The sequence below is a fragment of the Pipistrellus kuhlii genome, unplaced genomic scaffold, assembly GCF_014108245.1.
Source record: "Pipistrellus kuhlii isolate mPipKuh1 unplaced genomic scaffold, mPipKuh1.p scaffold_m20_p_7, whole genome shotgun sequence".
Classification (NCBI taxonomy): Eukaryota; Metazoa; Chordata; class Mammalia; order Chiroptera; family Vespertilionidae; genus Pipistrellus; species Pipistrellus kuhlii.
In genome coordinates this window covers 78,848,411-78,864,413 of record NW_023425573.1, presented here as the reverse complement: position 1 = coordinate 78,864,413, position 16,003 = coordinate 78,848,411, and the positions used below count along the sequence as shown (strand labels likewise).

General features: G+C 41.1%; 1 protein-coding gene across 1 annotated transcript in view; it reads left to right on the top strand.

Annotated features, from left to right (window-relative positions):
* The window catches only part of CNTNAP5 (contactin associated protein family member 5), a 777,625-nt gene that overhangs the window by 140,887 nt on the left and 620,735 nt on the right, over positions 1-16,003 (top strand). The window lies entirely within an intron of this gene.

Here is a 16,003-nt window from a genome sequence, read left to right as displayed (position 1 = left end):
CATGCATGGGTTGTGGGCTCGGTCCACAGTGGGGGGGCATACAAGAGGCAGCCCATAAAGGATTCTCTCTCATCATTGATGCTTCTGTCTCTCTCTCCCCCTCTCCCTTCCTCACTGCTATGATATGGTGACCTTGAAAACCATCTTTTAACTATTTTTAATAAATAGTAAAAATGTATATTTTCCATTGAAATACATTCAAGTCTTATGAATAATTGAAAGTGAAATGCACATTCGGTGTGTGGTATCCAGTGGAATCAATTGATATTGAATGTGTGTAAGTGTACTTTGCTGGGTTGAATGACTTCCTTTCAGAAGCTATCATCTATTGCATTAATCAATCTAATCAAATAGTAAATCATAGTCATTTCTTTCTCTCTTGGCAAATGCATAATATAGAGTTAATATACTTTGTTGCAACTCCATATTGGTATATTTCTATTTTTTTAATGGAAGATTATATAATAATTAGTTTGACTTAATTTATTCATACATTCATTCAAACCTATTTTTTTCAGTATAATTTACAGAGAACATATCAAATGCTTACTGGGAAAAGATAAATGATAACATCATTTCTCAGATGTTCCCTTTCAAGGTGGGAAGGTAGTTACATAGATAATTATAACAGATTACATTATTAGGTCTAAGAGATAGATATCCAGGGTTTTATGACAAAGAGCAGGAGGGGAAACCACTCAGGTCAGGAATTTGGAGAATACGCAAGAAGTTATGCATGTGCTACAGGAAAAGGAGCTGCCAGTGGGGTGGAAGGGAGGAAGCTGGGGAAGCACTTGAGGGAGAGAACAGCACAAGCCAAGACCAAGGGACAGGAAAGACAAAGATGTGCTTGGGACTGAAACATATCCCTGCGTTATGCTGGGTTTGCATGTCTGTGAGAAGAGAGAGATAAAGCTGGAAATATACCAAGAACTATTTCTAAAAGGACATGTTACACTTCCCCCAGCTTTTAGTTTTGAGGAGTGGAGTTAAACAAAGGAGTTTAACTGGTGTGAACAGATGAACACTCTGGTATAGACCTGTCAGATAAAATTCAGATAAATATGATTATCTTTTTAGTATAAGCACATCTGTTTGTTGTGTAAGATATGCACTAATACAAAGTTAATCATTACAGATTTAAAGTTCAACTTTAACTGAGCACCTATACTTGTGCATTAAATTGGAGAATCCTACCTTGGTGGCATTGAGGAGAAGGCATGAACAAGGAAAATATAAGGCAGAAAGTTCACTTTGGGAACAAGTAATTGGAGTATAGATTCAGCCTTTGAGCCACAGTGGCAGTGCGATGCAGTGTTAGATTTGAAACGGGGCCACCTTTGATGGGCACTGAGAGTCAGATAGGCCCAGCTTGAGGAAAAGCCTGGCTTTAGACTTTAGACCTCATTCAGGAGCCAGCGGAAGCTTTGGAATGAGTGGATGATTTCACTGAGCAGGTCTGCATATGTTAACTTGGGGAGAGGGTGGCCTGTGTGAATGTGCCTGTGCCTGTAGGTGACACAGATGAAGTAGTGATAAAACCTAGGGGATACAAAGACCCAAGGCAGTTTTCTTGGTCTCAAGGGGACCTTTGCAGAGACCCTTCATATTATATCAATATATATTATGCTTTGAGCTTTCCAAATTCTTCTCTCATTCATCATTTCACATCCACACCCAATGGTCTCCCAGTGAGTTATTATTAACCCAACTTGACAGGTATGGAATTTGCATGTATAGAAGTACTTCATGTTAGCTTTCCCTGCTAAACTGCTTTTTGCTCTTCAAATCCCAGTTGAAAACTTACATTTCCCACCCAACTTTTTACTGCACACAATTTACTTTCCTGCCATGTACAGTGTCAGTATCACTCAACCCAGAACAAGCTTACTCTCTGGACCTTATTTGATTTCATCTTATGTAAATTGATGGAACTATAAGTTGTCTATGGACGATGGCAAGTTCTTGCATCTTTCTGTAAACTTCTATAGTATCTTAGTGAGTGTTGCCATATAAAAGGCTCTTAATATATGTTTTATTATGAAACTATAAGTGACAGAGTAAGAAGTAAATATAAGTTTCTTGGGAAGAAGACCTGTTGAGCTATTTTGTGTTAACCTCAGGTCTCCTTTTAATTCCATCTCCTGTTTAACCAGGCAGAAGCATGTTGGGAGCAGAACAAACACAGAAAGTATAGGTCTAGGTCCTATTCAGAAGATGTCTCATTAACCCTCATGCCTAGCACAGGACTGGACCTATGCTACTTTGGAGGGACTGCATAACCTCACCAAGCAACCATTTACCAATGTGGTAGAGTGAGGGTTCTATTTTTGACAAACACTTTCTCCCTACACACCCTTGCTCCCATTCTTGGCTCCTTTCCACCCAGCTGGGGTGTGAGTTGAGCCCTCCTCAGTGGTGCCTAGAAACTAAAATTTCTATGCTAGGGAGTGTGAGCAGGGTCCCTCTGCATGCTCCTAATGAATGGCAGTTACTTTATATTAATGATTATATCTAAATATTCATCTTATTTCTTAGCATAAGGGCATATGTTCCTTTAAACATGTGCAAAGTACACTTGCTATATATTTTATGAGTCATTGTCATTGTAAGCATAAATCACACTCCCCGGAAGGACTGTGAGACCATCCTGCTTGGACTCCAGGTTTCTAATTCAGCTGGTGAGGCTGGGGTCTCAAATGTGCCTTTTCAACGTGTTCCAGGAGATGCTGACAGTACTAGTCCCAACCACACTGAGATCTGTGGATACAGGATGCATTGTCTCATATTTGCCTATGCATGTACCATGCACATATTGGTTTATATTTGCATCTCTTCTACAGTGTGTATTATATTGGGAGAAAGATATGCATATGCTTATCTATAATATATATTTATTACCACATATAAATATATACAAATACTATGAATATTTATGAAGGCTGTTCATGTGACCATAAGTAGATATAAATGCATATGAAAAATTATAAACTTAAATACATAATTGTGTGATACATACATATGCACATACATATGTGTTTGTTTATAGAAATATAGTTATTAATATGTTTGTAGGTGATGTTGATGTTGTATATGTACATGTATATATTACTAGAGGCCTGTTGCATGAAATTCATACACAGAGGGGGAGGTGTCCCTCAGCCCAGCCTGCAACTCTCCAATTTGGGACCCCTAGAGGGATGTCCTATTCACAATCCAGGACTTCTGGCTCCCAACCACTTACCTGCATGCCTGCATAATTGCCCCTAACTATTTCTGCCTGCCAGCCTGATTACCCCCTAATTGCTCCCCTGTCATCCCAATTGCCCCTAACTTCCCTCCCCTGCTGGCCTTGTCCCCTCCAATTGCCCTCCCCTGCTGGCCATTTTGTGGCAGCCATCTTGTGTTCACATGGGGGTGTCCATTTTGTGTGTTGGAGTGATGGTCAATTTGCATATCACCTCTTTATTAGATAGGATAAGTTAGCCACCACACCCCATGGCTTGTATTACTGTATGATGAGGAACAGTGGTTCAGTTCCTGCCCAGGGCAGAGAGGTCTTCACTCTGGTCTTCAAAACATTATCAGTGGGGTGATCGGGTCACTTTCTCTGGAGTCTCATCCATATTTGTCATATTTTACACATGAAAGAGCCAAGTTACATAAGCCATACATTTTTTCAGAACCACTAGAGTCCTGCAAAGTCAAATTTCAATGATTTCATTTCTTTGCCTTTTTTACACCAGATAGTGCAATACTTCAGTCATTAAAGTGGCAAAAATTAATGAAAATACAGTACAAGCTCAATGTGCTGTGTGCCTTTGAGTTCTATCTCCTCCCTCTGCTGAAAACATGTATTTTCATTAAAAGCAAACATTGTCTATGGAGGAGGAGAAAATGAGATCCATGAGATTAAGGCTTGAACCTTACAAGAACAGAAGTAGAATTTTTAAAAAAATCTTGCGGTTACCCAATTTCATGGGGCACTTGATATGATAATATGATAATAACTGCTCTCTTTCTTTTAACCATCCTCCCCTCTCCATCACAATGGAGTAATCTGGAAGTAGAATAAAAAGGGCAGAAGAAAGAGATGGGCAGGTATTGCTAGCTACTGTATTTTACATGTGTGATCATGGTGTTTTTTATATCTCTTGGCAACACATTACAGTAAATGTTATCCTTAATGCATAGCTATATTGATTATATAAAGCCTTTCAGTAGGTGCTCTAGGATTCTCAGCTAAAATGGAAGAGCCAGAATTTAAATAAAGCTATATCTGATTCCAAAGTTTAGATGCAAAAATTAAAATGAGTGTTTCCCTAAAATGAACTGCAAGAGACAGTTAGATGATAATACATATATCAAATCCTTTGGATTTATCTGAGTATATATGTCCTGATGGAGATGAGGGGAGCAATAAATGATGCATTCTGAAGCAGTGGGGAAAAAAATTTGGTATATGAGGGGTGAGAGAGGAGGTATATATGGTTTGCTATCAACATAAGAACATTATCAAACACAGGGCATTGGGTTGCCCAACCAGAAATATTCTTGATGTAAACTCTGAGTTTTATGTATTTTTAAGTTCAGAGCTTTTATCAAAGTGTTTGACATATGGCAAGTTCACAGCAAACAATCATTGAAGAAATTGCCTGCTTTGAGTTGGCCCTGCTTAAAACCCCTCTCCCCTACCAGGAGTCTAATGCTTGCAATTCTTCAGCAAGATCTAAGATTTGCTTTCATACAATGAGATAAGATCTAATGCTAGTAATACAGAGAGAGAGGAAACACTGACTGGGCCATCTTCTGAGATTAGGGTTTATTGCAAAGTGAGGAAGGTCAGGGGATAGCTGGTTAGGGCTGGGGATAGACACAGATGAGAGCACCCACCAGGCTCTGGGGTCCGGTCTCTTGCACCACCTTCAGCAGAGGGAAGGTGAGGGCAGCCTTGGGGTTGGGAACCTGTATGCACAGAGGCTTTCTGGCAACCTCTCCCCCAGGGGATTCCTGTTAGATTTTTCACTTTAGCAGAAAAGTCAGTATTCCTTCAGTGTAGAAAGCAGGAGGTACTGAAGGTAAAAAAAAAAAAAAAAAAAAAAAAAAAAAAAAAAAAAAAAAAAAAAAAAAGGTAAATAAATAGTAAAGAGGCTTATGTGTCAGCTTAATCAGTGTTTTTAATGATCCTTGGAGAAGTTTAGAAATCAAGGCCTCTTAACAAAAGGCAGAGTGCTTCTTAAACTGAAAGAAAGTAATTGACATACCTATATGAAAAAAAAAGAGAGAGGGAGAGAGAGAGAGAGAGAGAGAGAGAGAGAGAGAGAGAGAGAGAGAGAGAGAGAGAGCATTCAACATTAGCTGGAATTAAAGGTTTCCCCTGTCTTGCTTTGGACATTCTGCAGTCCTGAAGAGTGAGACTAATCAGGGCCTAATGGCCTGAGGGGATTTGCAAGGGATTTGCATTTGGATGTCTCAGGTCTGGTCTACTTGATGGAACTCAAAACCATGCCCAGCAGGATTCCAAGAGGTGAAGATTAAGCTTTTCCTGAGCTCTTCAGTGCTTCCTTCCATCAAACAGTTAAACTGAAATTAAGCAAACTATTTAGGAAAAGCATATTCTAATCATGTGCATCCTCCAGCTAATTAGACATTGTCACTTTACATTTTATTTCTCCTTGTTCATACAGAAAATATTTGCTGAGCAGCTGTGCTAGGACTCCTTTTGACACCGCAGGTAACAATAGAAACACAACAATCTTTGACTTCATGGAACTTAAATACTAGTGAAGGTATAAACAAAATAAATTAGTAAAGTACGTAACTTTCTAAATGTTTCACATTGGTGCACACCTTCAGAAAGTTCTCCTCCACCGAGGTAGTCAGGGAGAGACCAGGAGCCACTGTGGACCCTGTGTGGAGGGAGGCCCTGCCACTGGAGCGTCCTCACAGGTGTTCCCTGGCTTCCTATGCCCTTGACCAGGCACAGATCGCTGCACTGCCCTCAGCCTCAATGACTTCAGCTCCAGTCCTGTGGTTATCACAGCCACCTTGAGGGTTATGGAGTTTATATATGGAATTTATAGGAAAAGAGCATGGATGTGACTAGTAGAGAGGAGGGAGCCCTGGGAAGGCTTCACACTTCACACACTCTGGTTAACCCGCGGGGGGCAGGGAGGATTCCTTTATAAAGATGTTTTTTCTTTGTTGTGTTTGTATTTAGTAGACTGGAAAGAATTCTACATCTTAAAAATTGGCAGGACATTTGTTATCTGATTGCTAATAAATTCCAAATGCCTTGAATGGTCACGGGTAGCTCTGCTAAGTGCATTTGGTAATGGGCTCACTAAGGACACAGCGGACCCTCAGCAAATGCCCTAGGAGAGTTGGCACTGCAGAGCTCAACAGGCACCACCTCATACCAGGCTTCCCATCTGCCTCCACTGTAGGCTGTGAATGCCTTCAAACTTCACTGGATTGTTTTTGCATCTGAAAATTTATGAAAAATATCAACTTGGCTTACCATTTGTGGGGCCTTACAGTTGGTACCTCTTTCCAAAGAAAAAAAGGAGATACAAACCCTTCATTCTTGAATTAAAAATTACAACATTGCTAAACAATTTTCTCAAGGGCCCTGAAGAGTGAGCCTTCTTGCTCTTTGTGGCATCATGTGTACAGTATTTGCAGAATTTATTGCTTTGGTAATCTGAACAGGGATGTGGCATGAGCCACTATTAAGCTAGCAGTTGGTAGCAATGTCTTCCTGAGCGAACTTCAAGGGCAGTTGGAGAGTAATCTGGCAATAACAGTTTTGTAAGTGAAACACAGTGGTGGGTGGTGACCAGCAAAGAAAGGTCTCTTAGGGAAGAGAGGATGAGTATAGCTTCAGAAAATGCACTTTCCCCAGGTGTGAGCTGAAAACTCAGCTGGCAGATTTTACCACACCGGCCCCATGGAGCACTTGCTTGATCAACTACCTTAATCTTAAAATCAGAAATATCCCAGCCTTACAGAAAATCCCAGTTTTTTAGTTTATCAATTAATAAAATAAAATGTATGTAACACGGATGGAACTAGTGGGTATTATGTAAAGTTTAAAGTAAAATAAATAAAAATACCATATGATTTCATTCATATGTAAAATCTAAAAAACAACAACAAATGAACAAATGAAACAATATCAGTCTCCAATAAACAAAGATCAAAGTGGTGGCTACAGAGGATAAGGGCTGGGACGGCTGTCGGGTGAAAAGGACTGTAGTCAACAATATTGTGATAAGCCTGCATGGCTACAGATGATCCTAGAATTAGTGAGATGATAATATTGTAAGGTATACAAATGAAGATACAAATGCTGAATCACTAAACTTTACAACAGAATCTAATACAATTAACATAATAATGTATTCCAACTTACTTAATTTTTAAAAAAGATATATGAAGCAAGAGGAAAATAATTTCAATCAAGGTACTTGAACTCCTAAAAAATGGAAAATTTTTACATATTGATAGTATTCATTTCTCTGAATCTGGCTCTAAAATAGTAATAAGGATATGATAACAGATGCCTCTTCCTTTGATAATATGAATCTAATAATATAGTTGGTATTAGCATTATATATAAATATTAAATATTTACATACAAATATCTTTAATAATAAAAGGGTAATATGCTAATTACACTGGGCATCATTCCAAACATCCTTCCTGAGAGAGCTGGGGCCAGTGGGAAGCAGCCTGGGTCCCTGGTGTTGGAGGGAAACTGGTGCCAGCAGCCAGGGGAAAAAAGGCCTACTCTTGCATGAATTTTCATGCATTGGGCCTCTGATCCTATATAATAAAAGCCTAATATGCTAAGTGTCAGGTCAACCAGTCAGCCATTCAACCAATCAAAGTGTAATATGCTAATGATATGCTAAGGCCACTTAACCTCTCTTTATGATGTGCACTGATGACCAGGGGGAAAAACAATTGACCAGTTGACCAGTTGCTATGACCTTCACTGACCACCAGGGGATAGACACTCTTACAGGGAGGTCTTGCTGCTTGGGTCCTACCAATTGGGACTGAGCAAGACGGGCCAGACATTCCCTGGAGCCCTCCTGCAGTCCCTCTCCAGCTAGCCAATCTTCTGCATCCCTTTTCACTCCTGACCATGCATTGTGGGATCCCTCGGCTTGGCCTGTACCCTCTCACAATCCAGAACCCATTGGGGGATGTCAGAAAGCTGGTTTCAGCCCAAACCCAGAAGGCTAGGCCAAGCCAAGGGATCCCAATGGTGCACAAATTCATGCACCAGGCCTCAAATAAATACATATATATTTATGTGTAAATTTACATATATGTGTATACTTCATGTGTGTGAAGCTTTGTTTTAAGTATTTTTTCCCAAATTCTGTCATAAATGATTGACTATGTGTGTTTTTCTTGGAATCAATTTTTTAACCTTTCTATTGCTTGGGAGGATGCCACTCAAGGTGTTTATTTTTTATCTTGCAATGGCAGATTGATGGATTTTCAGCTATTGAATAATATGATATAAGCATGGCTTTTTTGTGATATATTTTATTGGAACTCAAAAGGCTCAGGACATACTTATACTTCTTTATGAATTGTGCTGCTTTGTTTTGGTTGGTCTCTTTGAAGAAAGATTGTGTGTTCAAAAAAATCTCCCAAATGCATCCAAGGCCTCTGGGTTTTCTGGCTAAAGGCCTAAGAAAGGCTCTAAGTGGCCACTTCATTTTATCCCTTTCCTTAGGTCAACAAATATTTTTCCTAAAGCAACATAAACAAAGAAAATGGTATCTCAGAGTACTTACAAATCAATAGCATTAGCTCATATCTTTTATTCAGAATAAAATATTTTTATTTATCCAGATGCATAATATAGGGACATGTTTACTGTGCAAGTCGACATAGAACTTGTTCTCTAAAATCTGAATATTCACAAATAATTGTAAGTCTACAATAAAATTATCCAAGTCGCAGTGCACATTTGAATGATTGTTGTTAAACATAGACACTACTTTTTAGGTACCAAAGTATGTATTTATCTTGCTTTACTACATTGGGCCAGGAATAACTGTGGTTTACAGATAAAAATTAAGCATTGTGAAATTATCAGGGGAAATATGTCATTCTATGTTCAGTGAAATCTACCAACTGGAGTGAAACCCTCACATGTAGATGAAGAATGGAAAAAACAAAAGAAAAGAAAAAAACTTTTGAGAGCATTGCGTAGCTTCCGTGGCTGTCTTGATGTTTGAGGAAATCCTACTTGAAGGCACCTTGGATGGTATTGGCAGGAAGAGAGAGGCTGAGGCTCACCATGCAAGCAGTGAAATGCAGGGCCTTAAGGGAACTGAGGATAAACTAGGTGAAAAGCATATGGTACAGTTCAACATCCATATATCAATTCACAAAGGGGCACCAGGTGCTCACCATACAAGACACTGCTCTGGAGACTCATGTGGAGATGTGGGTGCTGTCTCACTAATTTACAATCAAAACGAAGTGATAGACAAATGAATGCCCACACATGACAGCTCAGTAGGATAGGTGTTACAGGCAAGCCTGGCATACAAAGGACCACAGAAAAGGCCATGTACAAGACTGGGCTGGCTGGCATGGAGGGTTTGAACCCTGCTGGGGGAGGTAATATGGGGAGCAGGGAGGAGGAGCCCAAGCTCACCTGCATGGTTCCCCCAGGTTCCCCAGGTCCTGATCTCCAGAGACCATGCACTGGGGCCCTGCCCTGCTCCTACCTTCTGTCCTGGGACCATGATCACAGTGGAAACTCTAAGGAAGCGAACACCTTCTCTGGACACCGAGGAGATAAGAGCAGAGATGGCAGGGACTTGGGAATTTAAATAGACTACCCATGGCCAGCAGGGTGAAAGCGCTGGCCCATGTAGGTCATGCCAAGTTTGATGTGACAGGAAAACAGAGGAATCAAGCCAGTAAGCGGGGCCATGGTTAATATGCTGAGGATTTGAACATTAACTTTTTAAGCATTTGACAGGAGCTACCTGAAACAGTACAAGAATAATCTGCTGATCTGTCTTCCAGGGAGAGGACAACCCCCTTCCTCCAGCTTTTAGGAGCTATGGTCTCTGGGTGGCTGCATTTTGGACTTTCCTGAGACCAGGCTCTCTTCTCATCACAGAGAAAAGCAGGGAGGTTAGGGAGCACTTTCTGTGAGTCCTGCAGTCCCCGCTCCATCCTCCCTGCTCTGGGCTTGGGCACTTGGACCCAGTGGCTGGCTCACTTCCTCTCTGTGCTGATGGGCTGTCCCAGGAAGCCAGAGGAGCACACACAGGGCTGGAGAGAGGTCAGAAGGTTTGCACTCATGCCAGCCCACCTCTCCTTCCCCTCCCACTGCCCTTTGAGGCCCTGGTTCCCCAGCTGCTGACCCTGCCCACTGTGGCTGGCAAGGTCTCCACAGTCCTGTGTGGGTTTCCCTTCGCCCTTCTGGTGCTCCTTTTCTTCATTCTCCCTCACTTTCCATTAGCTGTGAGCCCAAAGCCCTGGGCGTTTGTCCACCACTTCCTGTGCCTGCATATCTGCCCCTTCTAGATGCTCAGGCCGCCACCCTCCACTCCTGGCAGATTTATGGTCATAAGGAGTCTCACCCCGACCCCTGTCCAATATTGCTGCTCATCCTTGCTTCCCCAACACCCTCATCCTTGTCTGACTCTATTTTTCTTTGTTTTGTAGTATTTCTCATGGTCAATGTGCATGGTGCATTAGTTCCCGAAGGCTGCCTTAACAAATTGTTCAAAACTGGGTGCCTTAAAACAACAGAAATGTATTGCCTTGAGGTTCTGGAGGTAAATGAGGTTCTGGAGGTCACATGTGTGAAACCAAGGTGTGAGCAGTGCCACACGTTCTCCCAGGACTCACAGGAAGAATGCTTCTCGCCTCTCCTGGCCCTGAGGGCTCCAGGCTTCCTTGGCTGGTGGGAACCCAACTCAGTCTGTGCCTCTGTCTTCACAGGGTGCCTTGCCTCTGTGCCATCACATGGGTTTTTATCTGTGTCCCTGTGTCCACATTTCCTCCTGTTTACAAGGACACTGGACCTATTGGATTAAGGCCCACCCTCCCAAAAGACCTCATTGTAACCTAATTAAACCAAATCTGCAGAGACCCGGATTTCCAAGTACGTCTACATGCATAGGTGCTGCGGGTTAGGACTGGGACTGTGTGTGGGAGAAACATGATGCCACCCATAGCACACAGTGTACCTTACGTCATGTGTAATGTCCCCTGTGAGGTCTCCCCTGGAGGTGAGGTTGACCAGGGCAGGGACCCGCACCTCCTCTACTATGGTGCACACATGGGCCCAGCCCAGTGGGCACAGTCACTGTGCAGCAGAGGTTTGTGGAGCGAAGGAAAGTCTCAATGACAGGCTGTTTTAAGGATGAATGTAAGTGGAATTTTATTTGTTCTGGAAAATGAAATGTCTCAGAAGTTCTCCTTTGGCAAACCGGGATCAGAAAAGCAAACACGTTGTTAAGATTTAGAAAAATACCAAACTACTACCCTTTCCCTGGGAAAACAATACCTCACTAAACAGGAGGGATCCACATTTTTTTACACTAATGGTGTTGTTTTTTTTTTCTTTTTTTTTTTTTTTTCCTTCTGATTCTGTAGCCCATTCATGAAACTTGAAACACTTATTTTTAAATCAATCCTTTTTAAACCCTCTGGATTTTAGACCTGGGCTCCAGCTGTTCCGCAGATGATTGATGTGTACCCAGGGACAGAGGGAGAGTGTGGAGGGAAGAGATGATGAGGGGTGGGGCACACCTCAGCCCCAGCAACCAAGAGAAGGGCAGGCCAGCAGGAGGCAGTGGTTGAGTGTCGACCTATGAACCAGGAGGTCACGGTTCAATTCTTGGTCAGGGCACATGCCTGGTTGTGGGCTGGATCCTCAGTGTGGGGTTTGCAGGAGGCAGCTGATTGAGGCAGCTGATTAATGATTTCTCTCATTGATTTTTCTCTCTGAAGTCAATAAAGGTGTATTAAAAGAAAAAAGAAGCTCTGTCTTACATGAAGGGTGCTGGAAGAGAAAAGCATGCTGCACTGTTAGAAGCAAAGGACTGGTATCAGTAGGAATTAATGTATTGCATATTCCAGCCACACTGTACCATGTTGTAATAAATAAACCTTGAAAGATTATTTTTAGGGTAAGAAATAACTCTTTTATTTTAAATTAAATTTATTTTATTTTCCCACCAGCATTTAAGACAATAATAGTACGAGAAGCAGTGCCTCATTTCTATTGTTCTCCATATTTCCACGTGAAGGTGATATACTCACTAACACATCCCCACTGACAGATGCTTGTTGCCCCCAAATGAGCGTATGTTATGGAAGTACTACCAATGTATTGTCTTGAAACCTAACCACCTAGTTAGTATTCCTGCTCCCACTATAAAATATTCGCAAAATATTCTTATAGAAATTAATTAAAATAAAAGGTAATGTTAATAAAGTAAACAATTAATTAATTGTGAAATTTGTGGAATGCAAAAGAAATACATCATGGTGGTCAAAGTTCACACAAAGTCATCAAAAAACCTCAGGCTCAAAAATCATATAATAATCTGCAGACTCTGTCTGCTCTGATCTTCCCCACATTGGACGCATTCGGACAATGTTGACTTTTCTTAAGATTCTTTTCCCAGCACCACCTTCATGGGACAAGCAGTACATACATCCCTTTGAAATGGCAGGTGGTTTGGATAAAAAGTATTTATGCAGTGTTTCAGATTCCTAAATCAGTCCCAAATAGCCTATGTAATTTCATTTGTACACTATATATTCTGTCCTTCTAAAATTATTTTTGTTAAATTGAGAGTATGTAAAATGACATTCATCAATTATGTGGGAGATGTGAATAATAAAAATGAACCTATAAGCCCTCCACCTCAATTTAGGAAAAATAACATTGTCATCATGTGAGAATCTGCCTGTAGTTACCTCTCCAATCTTCCCCAAGCTCTATTCAGAGAGGCAAAGAAGACTTACTTCTCCAGTCTCACAGGAGATGAAAGTCCACATGGCAGGAAGATGAAACCTACGATTTGCAGCCCCAGAGTCAGAGGCAGTAAAGTGGACTTGACTCTACATTAGAGTTCCTCCTCTGTATATTTATTTTTTTAAATATATTTTATTGTTTTTTTCAGAGAGGAAGGGAGACAGGGAATTAGAAACATCGATGAGAAAGAAATATAGATCAGCTGCCTCCTGCACACCCCCTACTGGGGATGTGCCTGCAACCAAGGTACATGCCCTTGACCAGAATCAAACCTGGGACCCTTCAGTCCACAGACTAACGCTCTATCCACTGAGCCAAACCGGCTAGGGCTCCTCCTCCATTTCCCTCTTCTGTGTCACTTCGGCTCTGTAGATCCTGGAGATATGGACATGTGTGCACTCAGGACAACTCCAAATTCCAGGTGATAGAGTTTGCAAAAGGGGCTTGGATAGAGTTTCCTTTGGAATTTCAATGGTGAACGTTTAGCCCTTGCTTGGTAATTTAAACTTTGGTTTGGACATACCCTGATACATATTATAATATTGAAAATCAGGATGTATATAGAAGTCACTTTCCCCCCACCCCCCACCCCCCGCTATACTTTCCAAGTTTGCAAGATGGATCAGGAGCTTGAGACCAAATTAATAGAATGGACTGAAGTGAACTAGGTCAGTTCTGCAGGGTGGTGTTTAAGTAGTAAAGCTAACTAGCATTGGGCAAATCTAGCGCCAAACTCAGCTCTGTGACCTTGGCCAAGTATCTTAAATACTCCTTATGAAACTAGGGTACTAATGTCTAACTCATAATTAGTATTAGGAGGAGTCATGGTGTAACTTATGTAAATCATCTGTCTCAGTGGATCTTTGTCTAAGTTCAAAAAACACTGTGTGACAATAGCAGTAACAGCCTCTGGTGCCTACATGGCAATGCACTTTGTGGACGGGAAGGGAAACTGTCCGTCTGAAGCCCTCGCTGATAATCTCCCCTTGTCTTTGTCTACCACCACCTTTTCCTCCTCTGTGGGCTGGGACAGCTTTGTCATTCTCCAGTTCTGCTCCCACTAGGGCTATTTAAGCCTCTAGGAGTCTGTGTTGGGCCAGTGGGGGACAGTTACCTGAGGAGATAAATTGAGAGAAAGCTAGAAGATAGAGGCCTAGTATTGTAAAGACTTGACTATGCTTAGTTACCACGGAATGATAGATTTAGGAGCTGGTCCTGAATGAGATTCTTCATTCTATCAAGATGTCCTTGTTATTCATGCTCTCAATACTGTTGAGAAGCACTATTCTAGGGTGTATCTCAGGAAGTCAAAGGAAGGTGCCTGGGCCCTCCTAGGCAGGAGAAGGCAGGGGGATACTGGAATGGGGTGAAGCATTACAAGCTGGGGGCCAGTGGAGGAATCCCATCAGATCCACCTCTTTTGAAGGGACATACACAGCAGGGTGGGTATTATTTTGTCCAAATGTAATAGATATCAAGCATGAGCAAATGACTACCTATGTTCAACTTCTCAGTATTCATGTAGGTTCAGTCCAAGTCTCTATGGTAAATGTAATATTTAGTATCCGATAGCATGTGTTCCCATTTTCCTAGTACACCCATGAATGCATTCCTAACACATTATATAAAGAACTAGATTCTGTGACCCAATTCATCAAAATGAACTTGAAAAATCCTGTTTGAAGCTCTCAAACTAATGCTATGCATTAAAGGATTTATTTCTTCATTCTGTCTTCTCTTCCAAGACTTGACTCCTAACCACTTGAGGTAGAGCTAAAGCTGACAGAGAAACTGAAAATCCTCTGCCACCTTGCCTGGAGGACATGCTTGGCAGGAGATTTCTGAGCTGTGCTGTCATCAAAATGAAACTTAACCTTGTTCAGGAAAAGAACTCTTCACTTTCAAACCAACTCCTTGTCAGGGCCATTCAACTTGCAAAGTACAATGTTAGGAAGGGAATGAAAAATAGCAATGAATGCATTTCAGTTTGAGGTTATTGAGACTTGAAATGATGACTTCTCATGTTTTACAATGACATTAAATTTAAATGTCTTGGTTCACGCGCAGTTACCACTCCTTCATCTCCATTAATCTTTGCTCACAGTTTTGAAATATACCACTTCTGTCTTCAGCAATGAAATGAAATTTCCCCAGGGTAATAATTGCTTTCCAGTGTGTCTTTCCTCATGTTATTTGATTGGTAAAGATTTCCTCCAAAATGGGAGATATTTAGTGAACACAGTACAATGTATTTCCCTGCTATGTTTAATCTGCTGGTGCATAATTTGAAGGGTTGGGTATGGGAATAATGGGAATTGAATTCATCTGACCATGACAGATTTTCAAACTTTGAATACAACTCAAACTTTATTGATGCCGTTAAATTACAGCAACAAATACCTGGACATGACCATATAACATTTATAGCATTTTATGTCTTCATCGCTACAGCCAACATTTGCTTAAGAATCACAATTACAATTCAGTATGAATAAGAAGAGCATTTTACAAGAGAAAGTAGAACATGCTGAAGCATTTTGCCTGGAACAAGCTTTTATTTTTAGCCTGTCCCCAAAAAATCATTATCTGGAGGCCTGAAATGTCTCAAAAAATCATTACATTCCAGTGCTGCTAGGTCATTTCACAGAGTCCCGCAGGAGCACACTTGCTATAGGACGGGGAAGCTCTCTGGACCACACAAACAACAGGGAGAGTGGATTGTGTGCTGGGACCCAGTACTTCTCATTCTCCTGAGGTGCAAAAAATTCTCTGTTGAATAGAGCTTTCACAAATGGCACACCTCAGTTTGATCCAGTGAATTATACCCAGACTTTTTTTTTAAACTTATATAAAAGGTAGCATTTCCATAGCTGAGATCTGGTAATCAGAATAATTAATAATATTGATGAATATTACTTTATAAATAACTAAAGGCCTGATGTATGAAAATTCCTGCAAGAGTGG